Genomic DNA, 15794 nt, shown 5'->3' on the forward strand with positions numbered 1-15794 from the left:
ATATAATTTAAGTCCATTTTCAAATGATAGTATACCACTTCATGGGTAGTGTGAGTACCTAGTAATAATAATTATTATTTCTCCCCCCACCCAACAATTCTCCAGTTTAAGGTTAACAAATATGGTATTTTTATATCTAAAACTTTAGTGTAAGTTTTCAGTTCTGAACTATGTTTCCATAAAGGCAGAGGCACATTGGTTTGTATTACACAGGAAATAATTTATCTTTAAGTCACAAATATGAATGAGTATATTTTGCCAATGTTATAAAGATGATTTCAAACCCTAGCTAATCTCTTTCTCAAATTGCAACCATTTGCTTAATCTTTAATGAAAATAGAGACCAAAAATGAATGCTTAAACATATCACTATGTGAGATTCTGATGACTAAGAAATCCTTGAAAGAGCAGTGAACCATGATTATTGAAAAGCTCAGAACACTAGCAAGGTTTACTTGCAAAGATTTTACAGAAGGCTGCAAATTGTGTTCCCTAAGAGGAACTAGGAAATATATATGTCATTTAGTAATACATTGAAATTGCCTTGTCTAGGGTGAGTATTACACAAAAACTCCAAGTTACCATTTCCTGGTCTGTTATCCATCATATCATGGCCCTGCACTCCACCTCATAGACAGCCACTAAATCATACTGGCCTTGGTCCTTTCATAATTTGTTGGCAGCCAGTGTCTCCATACAGGTGTCTTAGGGACATTGATTCACCTCAGTTGTTAAACTTCTCCAAAGGACTCAATGCAACTTTTCTTTTTTATCCATTTAGTTTTGTACAAACTAATCAGAATCTGTGACTTTATGGTTAGTTAAAATATGAGCTGAGAAATCTTCATGAAATTCAAAAGCATTGATATCATTTATTGTTAATCCTAACTTTTCTAGCACTTTTAAAGTAGCATATGTTGGTTCGAGTGAAAGCTGATCTTTGGAATCCTGAAACAAATATACAAAATCCCTCATATGTGCCTTCAGCTTATAACCCATGACCAAAGATTTTTTCCTGAGCATTGCAGATGCACCATCAGTTAGGAAAGAAGAATTTGCAGCTGTCACTATGCCATAGGGCTTGATGAATGCAGGTTTTAGCTTGACTATCTACTTCAGAAAGGACAAAGGCCACTATCTTTGGTGAATATATCTTTTCCTGGTATTTTGAAGATATACAACATCAGAAAGGAGTCCTTCATCCTGGGCCCTCTTGGCTAGACTGTGCAAATGCAGTGCATACTCACTCTGTTGCAGTTGAGAAACAACAAGGCAGCTGCAAGTCAGTCTGTAGAGTGATGCATGGTCATGCCCAGGTGATAGGATTAAAGATAGTCACTGACCTAAAATCTTGGCCTTTTTGAGATCGAGCATGAGTTTCCTCAAATGACAAATTGGTACATAGGCTATTAACTCTATATCACCTGCCACAACCACATTACTGGCCAGAAGTAATCAAGCCAACACTTGTAGTCCTGGTTTGGTTAGCAAAGATGCAAGCCATGGTGACAGATCACAGGAGACTTGTCAGAGAGGTCAGCTTCAAGGGATAGACTCTCCAGCTACATTGTTTTTACTTCCTGTATAACTATGCCAAAGAAGATGTAACCAACAATTTCCTTTGGGACCTTGGTTTGATGCAACAAATCTGAGCCAAATCACATGGCATCAGGTCTTTATATGAAGTGCCTGACAGCAAAAATAGAGTGTGACATTATCTAGCACCACCGTATTCTTTATACAGGGTTTAGCCAAGGTCTTCTTTAATTTTTTTCTGGGCAGCTGGGGCAGCTTTTAGCTGATAGGAACAGCTCAGAGGTCTCAAGAAAATCTCTGTACCCATTTTGCTGAACTTGGAAGATTTTTTTCAAGTTAATGTCAAGATGGAAGTCATGCTGCAGTGGTCCCCACCTTAGCTTGGGCTCCTGTTGTGAGCAGCATTTGGCCTCAAGTTTCTGGGGTGAGAGGGATGTAGGGGTGGATCTAGTCTATAAAGAACCTCTCTTGCAGGCCATCAGACTCCAGAGGTGTAGCTGGGTCCTGGCTGTCTGCTTGTCACCTGACTAGATGACTGACCTCTGACCTCATGATAGGCCTTCTTTCTTTCAGTAGAGAAAGAGTTCTTTCTGCCCCTTTAGCCAAAGTGAAGGGTACCATTAGGGACCTGCAGTGAGTCAGCATGGGGTTGGCAGGGTGGGAGGTGGGCAGGTAGGCTTGGGTTAGTCAGGAAGTATGTTGAGGGCCTGGCTAGTACCAGGCTGAGTCCGAGTAGGATGTTCCAGAGCCTGGGCAGAACTCCTGCAGAGGCTAAGACAGCCTCTGAGCCTCATCTCTTTTGCCAAAAAACCTTCAAAAAACATTCCTTGCATGATAAGTGTCCTGGTAACAAATACCCTCAGTTTTTATTTATCTGAGAAAATTTATTTTTCCTTCACTTTTGAAGAATAACTTTATAGGTTATAGACTTCTAGGCTGGTAGGTTTTTTCCTCTCAGCCTTTTTTTATACCCTAAACTGGTCCTTTAACTCACCAGGTATCATGAGTTAGGCAGAAATGAAATATTAGTGCAACATATAAATCTTCTCCAAGTCTTCAAATTCCTCATGCTCAGCTTTTCTTCTTACAAAAATAAAAGGAATTGGAAAACTAACTTTTAAATCAATATTTCTAATTATATATATATATATATATATATATATACCCTCTTTTGAGGTAAGTCCCCAAGTCAGATACTCATGCCTGAAAGATTCTTGCTCTCTATCAGAAAGGGGCAAAATGTCTTTTCCACCTTTTGAAAGCAGAAATGAATTTTATAGTTTCATATAGAGATTCAAAGTGTTACCTTTTTCCTCTGCATCCTTGCTTCTTTTTCTTCTTCTCCCTGACTTGTAATGACAAGGAATGTGCATCTCAGAAGTGGAAGTTTGTCTCCCCTGGTAGCTAATCCTCAGCTTGTCCTCCACAACCTCTCCTTCCCCCCGTGTCTGCGTTAGCCAACCCCTTCCCCTGAGGCCTGGGGTGAGAGTGAGGGGAAGGGCAGGGAGAAGAGGACAGAAGATAATGAAGAAGGTTAGAAATAGTTTTACCGCAGCTACCATCAATAAGACTAGAGATCTAAGAACTTACATACCGTGTGTAGAAATCTCTCAACACTAAATATTCCACTCTACTTTATTCTCACACGGTTACTGAGGAGAAGTTAGTGGCAGTTTTTATCTTTGTTCCTCTTTGAGTAATGTGGTTTTCTCCACTCCAATCCCTTGCTTCTTTCAGAATTTTTTTTTCTTTCCCTTTAATTTCTTGTAGTTTCAAAAAGATATGCCTAGCTTAAGGTGTTTTGTTTATTTTGTTGTTGTGGTGGTGGTGGTGGTGGTGTCATTTATTCTACTTGGTTTTCTCTGATATTCCTGAATCTGTGGTTTGGTGTCTGATATTAATTTGGGGAAATTCTCAGTCATTATTGTTTGTTTTTTTTTTTCCTGTCCTTTTCTCGCTCTGTCTTAGGTTTTGGTTAAATCATTTCCCCAAAGGGCGAGCCTTCTCAAAAACTGAGGGTTGCTGGAGTATTTAAAAATCATTCCATTTTCCCTGCCCCTTCCTGAAGCCCAAGGGGATTTTTCTCTAATATTTACTCTGAGAACCTGGATGGATTCCACATAGGAAATCCTGTGATTTAGAGGGAGGGGGATCTGTGGCTGGGTTCCCCTTGAGTTTTTAATTCTTTTACCTCTCTGACTTGTCCACACGGAGTCTCCAGCAGTTCTTCAATCAAAGTCCAGATTTACTACCTGCCCCCTCCCATTTCTAGTGGTGATTTCTACATGGGAATCTCTGCTCAGGTCTGGCATCACTCCCTGTCTATTTTCTCTTTGTCTCCAATCCTAGGGACTCCAATCCTGTGTCTTCCCCTCTCTAGGGAACCAAATAAAATTATTGATTTTTTACTCTTCAACTTTTTGTCATTAGGATAGGGTGGTGACTTAAGATCCTTATATCAGAACTGGAAACCAAACCCTAAACGTGTCACTTTAACATATAATTAACATGATTTAATGCCTGTCCAATAAGATCTACATGCCTCCCTTGTTAAATAGTGTGGCCCTGCACCAATATTTCCTGAAGTCATTCTGGACCACTTGGTCTTCCTGTTTCCTCACAAGGAAGGAGAAAACACTAGAATAAATTGGTATAGGCATACCTCAGAGATACTGTGGCTTTTGCTCCAGACCACTGCAATGAAGCAAATATCGCAATAAAGGGAGTCATTTGAAATTTTGGTTTCTCAGTGCATATGAAAGTTGTTTTTGTTCAGTCTACTCAGTCATGAGAGACCCCACAGACTACAGCCCTCCCTGTCCTTCACCATCTCTTGGAGTTTGCTCAAACTCATATCCTTTGAGTCAGTTAGGCCATCCAACCATCTCATCCTCTGTCATCCCCTTCTTCCCCTGTCTTCAGTCTTTCCTGGCATCAGGGTCTTTACCAATGAGTCTGCTCTTCGCATCAGGTGGCCAAAGTATTGAAGCTTCAGCTTCAGCATCAGTCCTTCCAATGAATATTCAGGGTTGATTTCCTTTAGGATTGACTGGTTTGATCTCCTTGCAGTCCAAGAGACTCTCAAGAGTCTTTTTCAGCACCACAGTTCAAGGGAATCAATTGTTCAGCACTCAGACTTCCTTATGGTCCAGCTGTCACATCCACACCTAACTATTGGAAAAACCATTCTTTTGACTAGATGGAGCTTTGTTAGCAAAGTGATGCCTCATTCTCTCTCTCTTTTTTAATATGCTTTTTAGGTCTGTCATAGCTTTTCTTCCAAGGAACAGGTGTCTTTTAATTTGGGGGCTGCAATCATCATCTGCAGTGATTTTGGAACCACCAAAATAAAGTCTGTCACTGTTTCCATTGTTTTTCCATCTATTTGTGATGAAGTGATAGGACCCAATGCCATGATCTTTGTTTTTTGAAAGTTGAGTTTTAAGCCAATTTTTTCACTCTAGTCTTTCACCTTAATCAAGAGACTCTTTGGTTCCTCTTCACTTTCTTGCCATAAGGGTGGTGTCATCTGCATATCTGAGGTTATTGATATTTCTCCCAGTGATCTTGGTTCCAGATTGTGCTTCACCCATCCTAGCATTTCGCTTGATGTATTCTGCATATAAGTTAAGTAAGCAGGATGACAATATACAACTTGACATACGCCTTTACCAGTTTTGGAACCAGTGCATCATTACATGTCTGGTTCTAACTGTTGCTTCTTGACCTACATACAGGTTTCTAAGAAGGAAGGTAAGGTGGTCTGGAATTCCCATCTCTTTAAGAATTTCACACAGTTTGTTGTGATCCATAGTTTGTGGTCCTACATGGCATGCCTCACCCACGACGGATGGGTGATGGTGGAGAGTTCTGAGAAAAAGTGGTCCCCTAGAGAAGAGAATGGCAAACCAATTCAGTATTCTTGCCTTGAGAACCCCATGAACAGTATGAAAAGGCAAAAAGATAGGACACTGAAAGATTAACTCCCCAGGTCGCTAGGTGCCTGATATGCTACTGGAGATCAGTGGAGAAATAACTTCAGAAAGAATGACGAGATGAAGCCAAAGGAAAAGCAGCAGCCAGTTGTGAATGTGACTGGTGATGGAAGCAAGGTCTGATGTTGTAAAGAGCAATATTGCATAGGAACCTGGAATGTCACATCCATGAATCAAGGCAAATTGGAAGTAGTCAAACAGGAGATGGCAAGAGTGAACGTCGACATTTTAGGAATCAGCAAACTAAAATGGAATGGAATGGTGAGTTTTTTTTTTTGGAATGGTGAATTTAATTCAGATGACGATTATATCTACTACTGTGGGCAAGAATCCCTAAGAAGAAATGGAGTAGCCATCATAGTCAACAAAAGATCCAAAATGCAGTACTTGGATGCAATCTTAAAAACGACAGAATGATCTCTGTTCGTTTCCAAGGCAAACCATTCAATATTACGGTAATCCAAGTCTATGCCCTGACCAGTAATGCTGAAGAAGCTGAAGTTGAATGATCCTATGAAGACCTGAAAGACCTTCTAGAACTAACAACCAAAAAAAGAAGTAATGCTCAAAATTCTCCAAGCCAGGCTTCAGGAATACATGAACCGTGAACTTCCAGATGTTCAAGCTGGTTTTAGTAAAGGCAGAGGAACCAGAGATCAAATTGCCAACATCTATTGGATCATTGAAAAAGCAATAAAGTTCCAGAAAAACATGTATTTCTGCTTTATTGACTATGCCAAAGCCTTTGACTGTGTGGATCACAATAAACTGTGGAAAATTCTGAAAGTGATGGGAATGCCAGACCACCTGACTTGCCTTTTGAGAAATCTGTATGCAGGTCAGGAAGCAACAGTTAGAACTGGACATGAAACAACAGACTAGTTCCAAATAGAAAAAAGGAGTATGTCAAGGCTGAATATTGCCACTGTGCTTATTTAACTTATATGCAGAGTACATCATGAGAAACGCTGTGCTGGAAGAAGCACAAGCTGGAATTAAGATTGCTGGGCGAAATATCAATAACCTGACATATGCAGATGACACCACCCTTATGACAGAAAGTGAAGAACTAAAGAGCCTCTTGATGAAAGTGAAAGAGCAGAATGAAAAAGTTGGCTTAAAGCTCAATATTTATAAAACTAAAATCATGGCATCTGGTCCCATCACTTCATAGCAAATAGATGGGGAAACAGTGGAAACAGTGACAGACTTAAGTTTGGGGGCTCCAAAATCACTGCAGATGGTAAATGCAGCCATGAAATTAAAAGATACTTATTCCTTGGAAGGAAAGTTATTACCAACCTAGACAGCATATTAAAAAAGCAGGGACATTACTTTGCCAGTAAAGGTCCATCTAGGCAAGGCTATGTTTTTACCAATAGTTATGTATGGATGTTAGAGTTGGAGCATAAAGAAAGTTGAGCATTGAAGATTGACCCTCTTGAAGTTTGGTGTTTGAGAAGCCTCTTGAGAGTCCCTTGGACTGCAAGGAGACTCAACCAGTCCATCCTAAAGGAAATCAGTGTTGAATATTCTTTGGAAGGACGGATGTTGAAGCTGAAACTCCAATAGTTTGGCCACCTGATGTGAAGAACTGACTCATTTGAAAAGACCCTGATGCTGAAAAAGTTTGAAGGTGGGAGGAAAAGGGGATGACAGAGGATGAGATGGTTGGATGGTATCACCGACTCAGTGGACAACTCCAGAAGTTGGTGTTGTCAGGGAGTCCTGGTGTGCTGCTGTCCATGGGTTGGAAAGAGTCAGACACAACTAAACAACTGCACTGAACTGAACAGTTTGTGGTGGTCCACTCAATCAAACACTCTAGCATAGTCAGTGAAGCAGAAATTGAATTTTTTTCTGGAATTCTCTTGCTTTTGCTGTGATCCAATGGATGCTTGCAATTTGATCTCTGGTTCATCTGCCTTTTCTAAATCCAACTTCATTATTGCATTCCCTAAGTGTACAGTAGCATTATGTTTAAAAAACAATATACATACCTTAATTAAAAAAATAGTTTATTGCTAAAAAATACTAACCATCATCTGATAACACAGGGTTGCCACAAACCTTCAATTTATAAAAAAATTTAATATCTGCAAAGTGTAATAAAGTGATGGGCAATAAAAGATTTGGCTGTATTTAGGAATCTTCTTTCTGTGCATCCAGTTGTAACATGACAAACTTTTACTCTTTTCTCCACATTTACTGTCTGCCTAGAAACTGAGTGCATAGATATCTCATTTTTCCAGAAACTCTCTTGTAAATACCTTAGTGTAGTGTTGTTGGGGAGACTGTAGCATGTGGTGGGGAGGGGAGGATGCTGAGAGTGTCACAGAGCAGGGAAGTTAAATTATTCTTGTATTATAAACCCTTTTATGTGACCCCCAGCTCTCAGCCCCTAAAATACAGATCAAATTAATAACAATACTTTTCATCCCTTCTTTCTTTATCTTTTCTAATAGCCTGGGAATAGACTTTTAAATATTAAAAGGTTGAACTGCTTCTCCACTGGGAACAAGATAAAGGAGAGAAGAGATAAATTCTAAGCTTGATTGTGAAGTCAAAGCTAATGATTCTGTCATTTTGCAAAGGTTGAAACCCACATTATCCATGCAACAAAGCCTAAGAATTGTCACCATACCTCGTCTATCGTCATCCCAAAATGTGATAAAGTCTGGTAAGTATTAGGTACCTGTTATTGAAGAAACCATTTTTTGTTAAAGAATAGATACATATTTTAGTTTGTCTACTTATAAAAATGTTACATTGATAGTGAGTAGATGTAATGTCACTATATATTATGAGAACAGTCATTCCGTTTCAGTGTTTTAGAATATTGTTTTGCTTTGTGAAAGTTTAAATTTTAATACAATTTTATTTGCATGTTTTTGTCTCTTTTTCTCTTATATTAAACGCTAGTGTTCTGCCTTACTGATGTGTAGTGCTAGCCCACCAGTGTCCTGTGTCCAGTATTTTACTGGACTTCGGGGATCATTTTATGCATTTATCACCCTCTGCTAATATTCAGCAAAATGTCGTGACAACATTCTTATAGCATATAGAGACCTAAAACATCCTATGTGGTATTTTTCACTCTGATTGATTTGGGATCTATAGCTACTCTCAAATGAATAAAAAGCAAGAAAGTAATTTTACTTTATCAAATACCTCTCAATGAAATTGATCATTGTATTTTCTTATAGGAAAAGAGAGGTCTAGGGGATTTTTCAGTGATGTTTATTTGCTTAATCCCTTACCAAATAAGATTGTAAAAATCAAAGCACTGATTCTTTTCACACCCATTACATAGATTATATTTAAATACATCAATAAACCACTGGAAAAAAATGTGAACTTAAATGTAAAAATGTATATACATATGTATGATGTTTGTCCACAAGAATATGATCATTATTTTAGAAAATAGAAATCATACTGCATATTTACATGTGTACATTATAAATTTTACTCAAGTAAATATATGAACATTTTAATATTTTTCATTAAAATCCTTACTAAATTACAGCTTTTAGTGTAGAGTTGTGTGAATTTTATTAAACTAGTCTCCTGTATTGAATGATTATGCTGTTTCTAAATTCTCATAATCATAACAAAGTTTCAGTGAATATTCTTTCATATAAATGTTTTACTGACTTTAGACTATAGTTATAGAGAAGAATTTTCTATGAATGGGCTGTTTTATAATTTTTGACATAATCACTGATCTTGGTGTTAATATTAGCACAGTTATTATATTTTTATCAATTTTAATTTTGTACACCTCATTGTATTTCCAGTTTCAACTGGAAAACTCATTGTTTTTATATAACTTTAAAGTTCTTCTTATAGTCTGTCAGATATGGGGTAGATTAGTCTCCCTTATATTCCATTAATTTTCTAACTTTATGTTAATTTTTAATTCACATTGAAAGCTTCACATATTGATTCTGTCAACTGTAATATTTTTGATGGTATATTTTCAATTATATCCAGTTTTGAAAGCCCCTTTCTATCCCAAGACCAGATACATGAATATTATAATTTATATTTTATTATGTTTAATTTGGCATGTGTTTCTTTAATTTTTAGTTTCTGCTCCTATAAAATGTTTGAAATTATAGTGTATACTGTATACACCATGTGCACTGGTGTGTGATGTATGAAAAATCTTAATACTTTTCAAAAGTTAATTTTACTATTTAATTTTTTCTGATAGTTTAGAGGCCTGCTTGGTTAATTTCTTTTTATAAATATATTTGTACTTTGACTTCTTATACCAAGTTAACATTTTAAATTACTATATAAAATTCCATTGAATTTTGAATGAAATATTATTAAATATTTATGTTTTTAAGCTTATAGTGTTTTTTGGATGTCATATCTCATTCAAATGTATGTAAGATTTTCCAGATTTTTTTGTTTTCAAAGTTATCTATATTTTAAAATAGAATGGAGTTTTAGTTTTCCATTAATTTCAATATGCTGTATTATTTTCTACTTATTTTAATACAAAACATTATTTTTCATTTTGAAGTGTATCTCCATTAGTTATATGAAGCCATTTTTGTTGTTGTTGTTGTTTTGCATCCTTATTTCCCTATAATAGACTCAATCCCATTTTTAAAAATACATTGTGGAATTTACAGATGTAAAGAACAGACTTTTGGACTCTGTGAGAAAAGGGGAGGGTGAGATGATTTGAGAGAATAGCATTGAAACATGTATATTGCCATCTATGAAATAGATCATCAGTCCAGGTTCGATGCATGAGACAGGGTGCTCAGGGCTGGTGCACTGGGATGACCCTGAGGGTTGGGATGGGGAGGGAGGTGGGAGGGGGTTTCAGGATGGGGAACACATGTACACCCATAGCAGATTCATGTCAATGTATGGCAAAAACCACTACAATATTGTTAAGTAATTATCTTCCAATTAAAATAAACTAATTAATATAGAAAAATACATTGTGGGATTTAATTTATTATTGGACTGGCCGAAAAGTTCATTCTGCTTTTTCCATACCATTTTATGGAAAAAGCTAAATGAAATTTTCAGCCAACCCAATATTTTATTGAGTCCTGTCTCATAAAGCAATGGAGAGTAGAAGATACAAACTATTGGGTAGGAGATACAAACTACTGGGTAGGAAGATAGGCTCAAGGATGTATTATACAATACAGATAATATAGTCGATATTTTGTGATAACTCTAAGTAGAAAGTAACTTTTAAAAATTGTATAAAAATTTTAAAAGTAATTTTAAAAAGAATTCTGCCTCAATATTGATAAATTTGCTTAGGTTATGAAAGGGTAGCTGCATCTAACCCAGATTTTGACTATCTAAGTCCTGGCTCAAGTGCTTGAAGAATCTTCTCCGCCTTAAGCCCATTAGAACAATACTTGATGTAATACTTTCATGGAGGAGTATATTACATTATAGACCAGAATGAATGATTTATATGTGAGTATAGGTAGGTAGTTCACACATGGGGAGTTCATTCTGGTCTATAGTGTAATATACTCTTTTGATCCCTGGGTCAGGAAGGTCTCCCGGAGAAGGAACTAGCAACCCACTCCAGTACTCTTGCCTGGAAAATCCCATGGACAGAGGAGCCTGGTGGGCTACAGTCTGTGGAGTCACAAAGAGTTGGACATAACCTAATGACTAAACGACAACACAGATTTTGTGTTGTTATTTATTCAGGGTTTGGTAGCAATTGTGAACATAATATGGGAAGCTTTTCATTTCTATTTTCAATTGTGCTTATGTAACAGCATTCGAATATTTCTTCAGATGTTAAAGTAGCATGCTTTGAAAATCAGCTGTAATCATCACTTTTAATTATAGTAATATGTCTGGGAACTTTCTCTAACTTTATTCCTACTTATTGTTTATTTTTGAGTTTTCCTTGAGACAATATGAATTGTTGATATGTATGTTTCATATAAAACAATCTAATCCTTTCATCTTTTATTAGTATAAAATTACATATACAGTTTATTTACAATTAGAAATACACAGTGTCTTCAGGCACCACACATCCACACCTAGTAATACCACTTCAGCTCATATAAAAGGTGATGAGGAAGGCAGCCACGTTTGAGTGGAACCTTAAGCAGGAAAGTGTTGTTTTCTTTATTATGCTACCTCAAGATCAATATAATTTGCTGATCATTTCAAACAAATAAATCTTGATTTTTTAAATGAATTCTATAGTTCGTATTTTAATTTTTATTAATGCTGCTCTCATTTTTATTACTTTCTTTTGTCTCTCTATCATGTTCATTAGCTTTCTACCTTACTGATTTTCATACTCAAGTTTTTCATTTTTATGCTGCTACTGCTAAGTCACTTCAGTCGTGTCCGACTCTGTGTGACCCCATAGACGGCAGCCCACCGGGCTCCCCCATCCCTGGGATTCTCTAGGCAAGAACACTGGAGTGGGTTGCCATTTCATTTTTATATAGTAATGCAAAATTAGATGTTAATATTTTTCTGCTTACAGAGTATGTCATATGCCATATATTTTGAAACATGGTGTTCATATTAATAATTTCAAAATAATCCTGTTCTTCTTTGACCTGAGTATTTCAAGAAAGTTTTTTTGTGTTTTGTTTATTTAAATGTCCAAACAAAATTTTTCCTAAATTGGTTTATAGATTACTGTGATCTTAAATAAAAATAAGAGCATTTCACTTTAGTAGAAATAAGATGAGTTTACAATGCTTAGTCGTCCAAGGGCACCTTATTCTAAGATATTGTGAGGTCAAATCCTGTAAAAAGCAGATACAAACATAGATTTTGAAATACAAGAGAATTATTAGAGAGAAATACCATTAAAGATTAAAGAGGAACAAGCAATTGAAGCTGCCTGTAGTCTGTATTGCAGGTTTGACATTTGTGAAGAAGAGTGAGGTAATTAACATTGGGAAAGAAGAAACTCAGATTGGAACCTAGCTTTATGAACATTTTAGCCAAAATAAGGGTGTCCTCAAAGTCACTGACTGGAAGAATTCCACATCTTTCAGGAATGGGCCTGTATTGTTTCCATGTTCCCATTGTCGCTGCTCACTGATGGGATTATCTACAATATAGTAGATGAGGCATTCCATAAACTCCTGGATAGTAAATTCTGACTGAGACTCTACTGAAAAAATAGGTGGTTGCTTATCCAGAAGAGGTATTCATTCCTCTGAAGACAAATCTCAGGCCTTTCCAGGATAAAAGAGGTCAAAGTAGTCAACTTGCCGTTGAGTCATATAGCTTACTCATGCCCTTTCTTTCTATGGAGGCTCAAAACAGATGCACATTTTCTGTTATAATGACCAGATCCTGGGCATGGTCTAACTTAATGATTTGGTGTGTCTTACAGAACTGGGCTCAAAATAGGCAATTCTGTACACATTGTTGCTTAGAGAACACAGTTCTCTAGTGGTTTATCTGGGATTACATATTACTTTCCCTCTAGCATTCCCACTTTCTTCAACCTTTTTATTCTTTCAGTCACTTGGTACATCTTTTTCTCTAGACATCTATGAGCCACTCTAACAGTTTTCTCCATCCACTGATGTACTTGCCAGACATTCTGAAAGAAAGGTGACCTGAAATCAATGAATTTTTGCTTAATCCACTCTTACATTTGCCCCCTCTTGATACATCAGTCTCAAAATCCAATCTCTTTCATGCTTCCCAAGGTCCTATGGGAACATGCTAGCGAATTCTTGTAGCTCTTTAGGTGAATAATGTCTTTCCTCCATTGTCAGGACCAGCATGTTCAGTGTAGTGTTATGGTCAAACTTAACCCAAGTTATTGTCCTGGTAATCAGGAAAAGAGGTAAGGAATCTTTGGAAATACCTGTCAACAGGGAGATGCTTCTGCCATATACTAACACTAGATGTGTCCTAGCTTTACTAAGGAAGAATGCATCACCTGTAAAAGTTCTGAGGACTCAGAACAGAACATCCTCAGAGCATTCCTACAGATCTACCCACCTCATGTTTCAGGATCCCAGAAATTCCCAATTGCAGCCTTGATATTAGCATAACATACCTGATTTTTGGCTGAAATTTAAATTTCAGATGTAAATGTCTCTGAAACTCTGTGGTTCTATCAGCTCCTCAGTCTTTCTGTCTGCTCTGTTTGTTTTCATTGAAGGATATAAGAAGCCTCTTATTTAGCTTATGACTGTTAATGTTTCCCGTGCATGCCTGCTACGTTAGTTCAGTCGTGCCCAACGCTTTGTGATGTTTCTCAACAAGCATCAACTTAAGTTCATTTCAGTCACTCAGTCATGTCCAACTCTTTGCGACTACATGAACTGCAGCACGCCAGGCCTTCATATCCATCACCAACTCCTGGAGTCCACCCAAACACATGTCCATTGAGTCAGTGATGAGATCCTCTGTCTGCTTTTCCAATTGCCCTCAATCTTTCCCAGCATCAGGGTCTTTTCCAATGAGTCAGCTCTTTGCATCAGGTGGCAAAAGTATTGGAGTTTTGGCTTCAACATCAGTCCTTCCAAAGAAAACCCAGGACTAATCTCCTTTAGAATGGACTGGTTGGATCACATTACAGTCCAAGGAACTCTCAAGAGTCTTCTCCAACACCACAGTTCAAAAGTATCATCTTCAGCGTTCAGCTTTCTTTATAGTCAAACTCTCACATCCATACATGAACACTGGAAAAACCATAGCCATTACTAGATGGACCTTTGTTGGCAAAGTAATGTCTCTGCTTTTGAATATGCCATCTAGGTTGGTCATAACTTTCCTTCCAAGGAGTAAGCGTCTTCTAATTTTATGGCTGCAGTCACCATCTGCAGTGATTTTGGAGCCCAGAAAAATAAAGTCTGACACTGTTTCCACTGTTTCCCCATCTATTTCCCATGAAGTGATGGGACCAGATGCCATGATCTTCATTTTTTGAATGTTGAGCTTTAAGCCAACATTTTCACTCTCCTCTTTCACTTTCATCAAGAGGCTTTTTAGTTCCTCTTCCCTTTCTGCCATAAAGGTGGTGTCATCTGCATATCTGAGGTTATTGATATTTCTCCTGGCAATCTTGATTCCAGCTTGTGTTTCCTCCAGCCCAGCATTTCTCATGATGTACTCTGCATAAAAGTTAAATAAGCAAGGTGACAATATACAGCCTTGACCTACTCCTTTTCCTATTTGGAACCAGTCTGTTGTTCCATGTCCAATTCTATCTGTAGCTTCCTGACCTGCATACAGGTTTCTCCAGAGGCAGGTCAGGTGGTCTGGTATGCCCATCTCATTCAGAATGTTCCACATTTTATTGTGATCCACATAGTCAAAGGCTTTGGCATAGTCAATAAAGCAGAAATAGATGTTTTTCTGGAACTCTCTTGCTTTTTCAATGATCCAGCAGATGTTGGCAATTTGATCTCTGGTTCCTCTGCCTTATCTAAATCCAACTTGAACTTCTGGAAGTTTACAGTTCACATATTGCTGAAGCCTGGCTTGGAGAATTTTAAGCATTACTTTACTAGCATGTGAGATGAGTGCAATTGTGTGGTAGTTTGAGCATTCTTTGGCATTGCCTTTCTTTGGGTTTGGAATGAAAACTGACCTTTTCCAGTCCTGTGTCCACTGCTCAGTTTTCCAAATTTGCTGGCCTGTTGAGTGCAGCACTTTCACAGCATCATCTTTCAGGATTTGAAATAGCTCAACTGGAATTCCATCACCTCCACTAGCTTTGTTCATAGTGATGCTTCCTCTGGCCCACTTGACTTCACATTCCAGGATGTCTGGCTCTAGGTGAGTGATCACACCATCATGATTATCTGGGTCATGAAGATCTTTTTTGTACACTTTTTCTGTGTATTCTTGCCACCTCTTCTTAATATATTTTGCTTCTGTTAAGTCCCTACCATTTCTGTCCTTTATGGAGTCCATCTTTGCATGAAATGTTCCCTTGGTATCTCTAATTTTCTTGAAGAGATCTCTAGTCTTTCCCATTCTGTGGTTTTCCTCTATTTCTTTGCATTGATCACTTGAGGAAGGCTTTCTTATCTCTTCTTGCTATTCTTTGGAACTCTGCATTCAGATGCTTATATCTTTCCTTTTCTCCTTTGCTTTTCACTTCCCTTCTTTTCATAGCTATTTGTAAGGCCTCCTCAGACAGCCGTTTTGCTTTTTTGCATTTCTTTTTCTTAGGAATGGTCTTGATCCCTGTCTCCTGTACAATGTCATGAACCTCCATCCATAGTTAATCAGGCACTCTGTCTGTCAGATCTAGTC

The 15794-nt window shown here is 37.5% G+C and overlaps 1 pseudogene; it reads right to left on the reverse strand.

Moving 5' to 3' along the window:
- Positions 1 to 646: 646 nt before the first annotated feature.
- LOC147355108 (trifunctional enzyme subunit beta, mitochondrial-like) lies at positions 647 to 1843 on the reverse strand (annotated as a pseudogene).
- Positions 1844 to 15794: the final 13951 nt, after the last annotated feature.

The sequence above is a fragment of the Bos grunniens genome, chromosome 17 (assembly GCF_055505025.1).
Source record: "Bos grunniens cultivar Pamir isolate PY7600 chromosome 17, Bosgru_T2T1.0, whole genome shotgun sequence".
NCBI classification, from domain to species: Eukaryota; Metazoa; Chordata; class Mammalia; order Artiodactyla; family Bovidae; genus Bos; species Bos grunniens.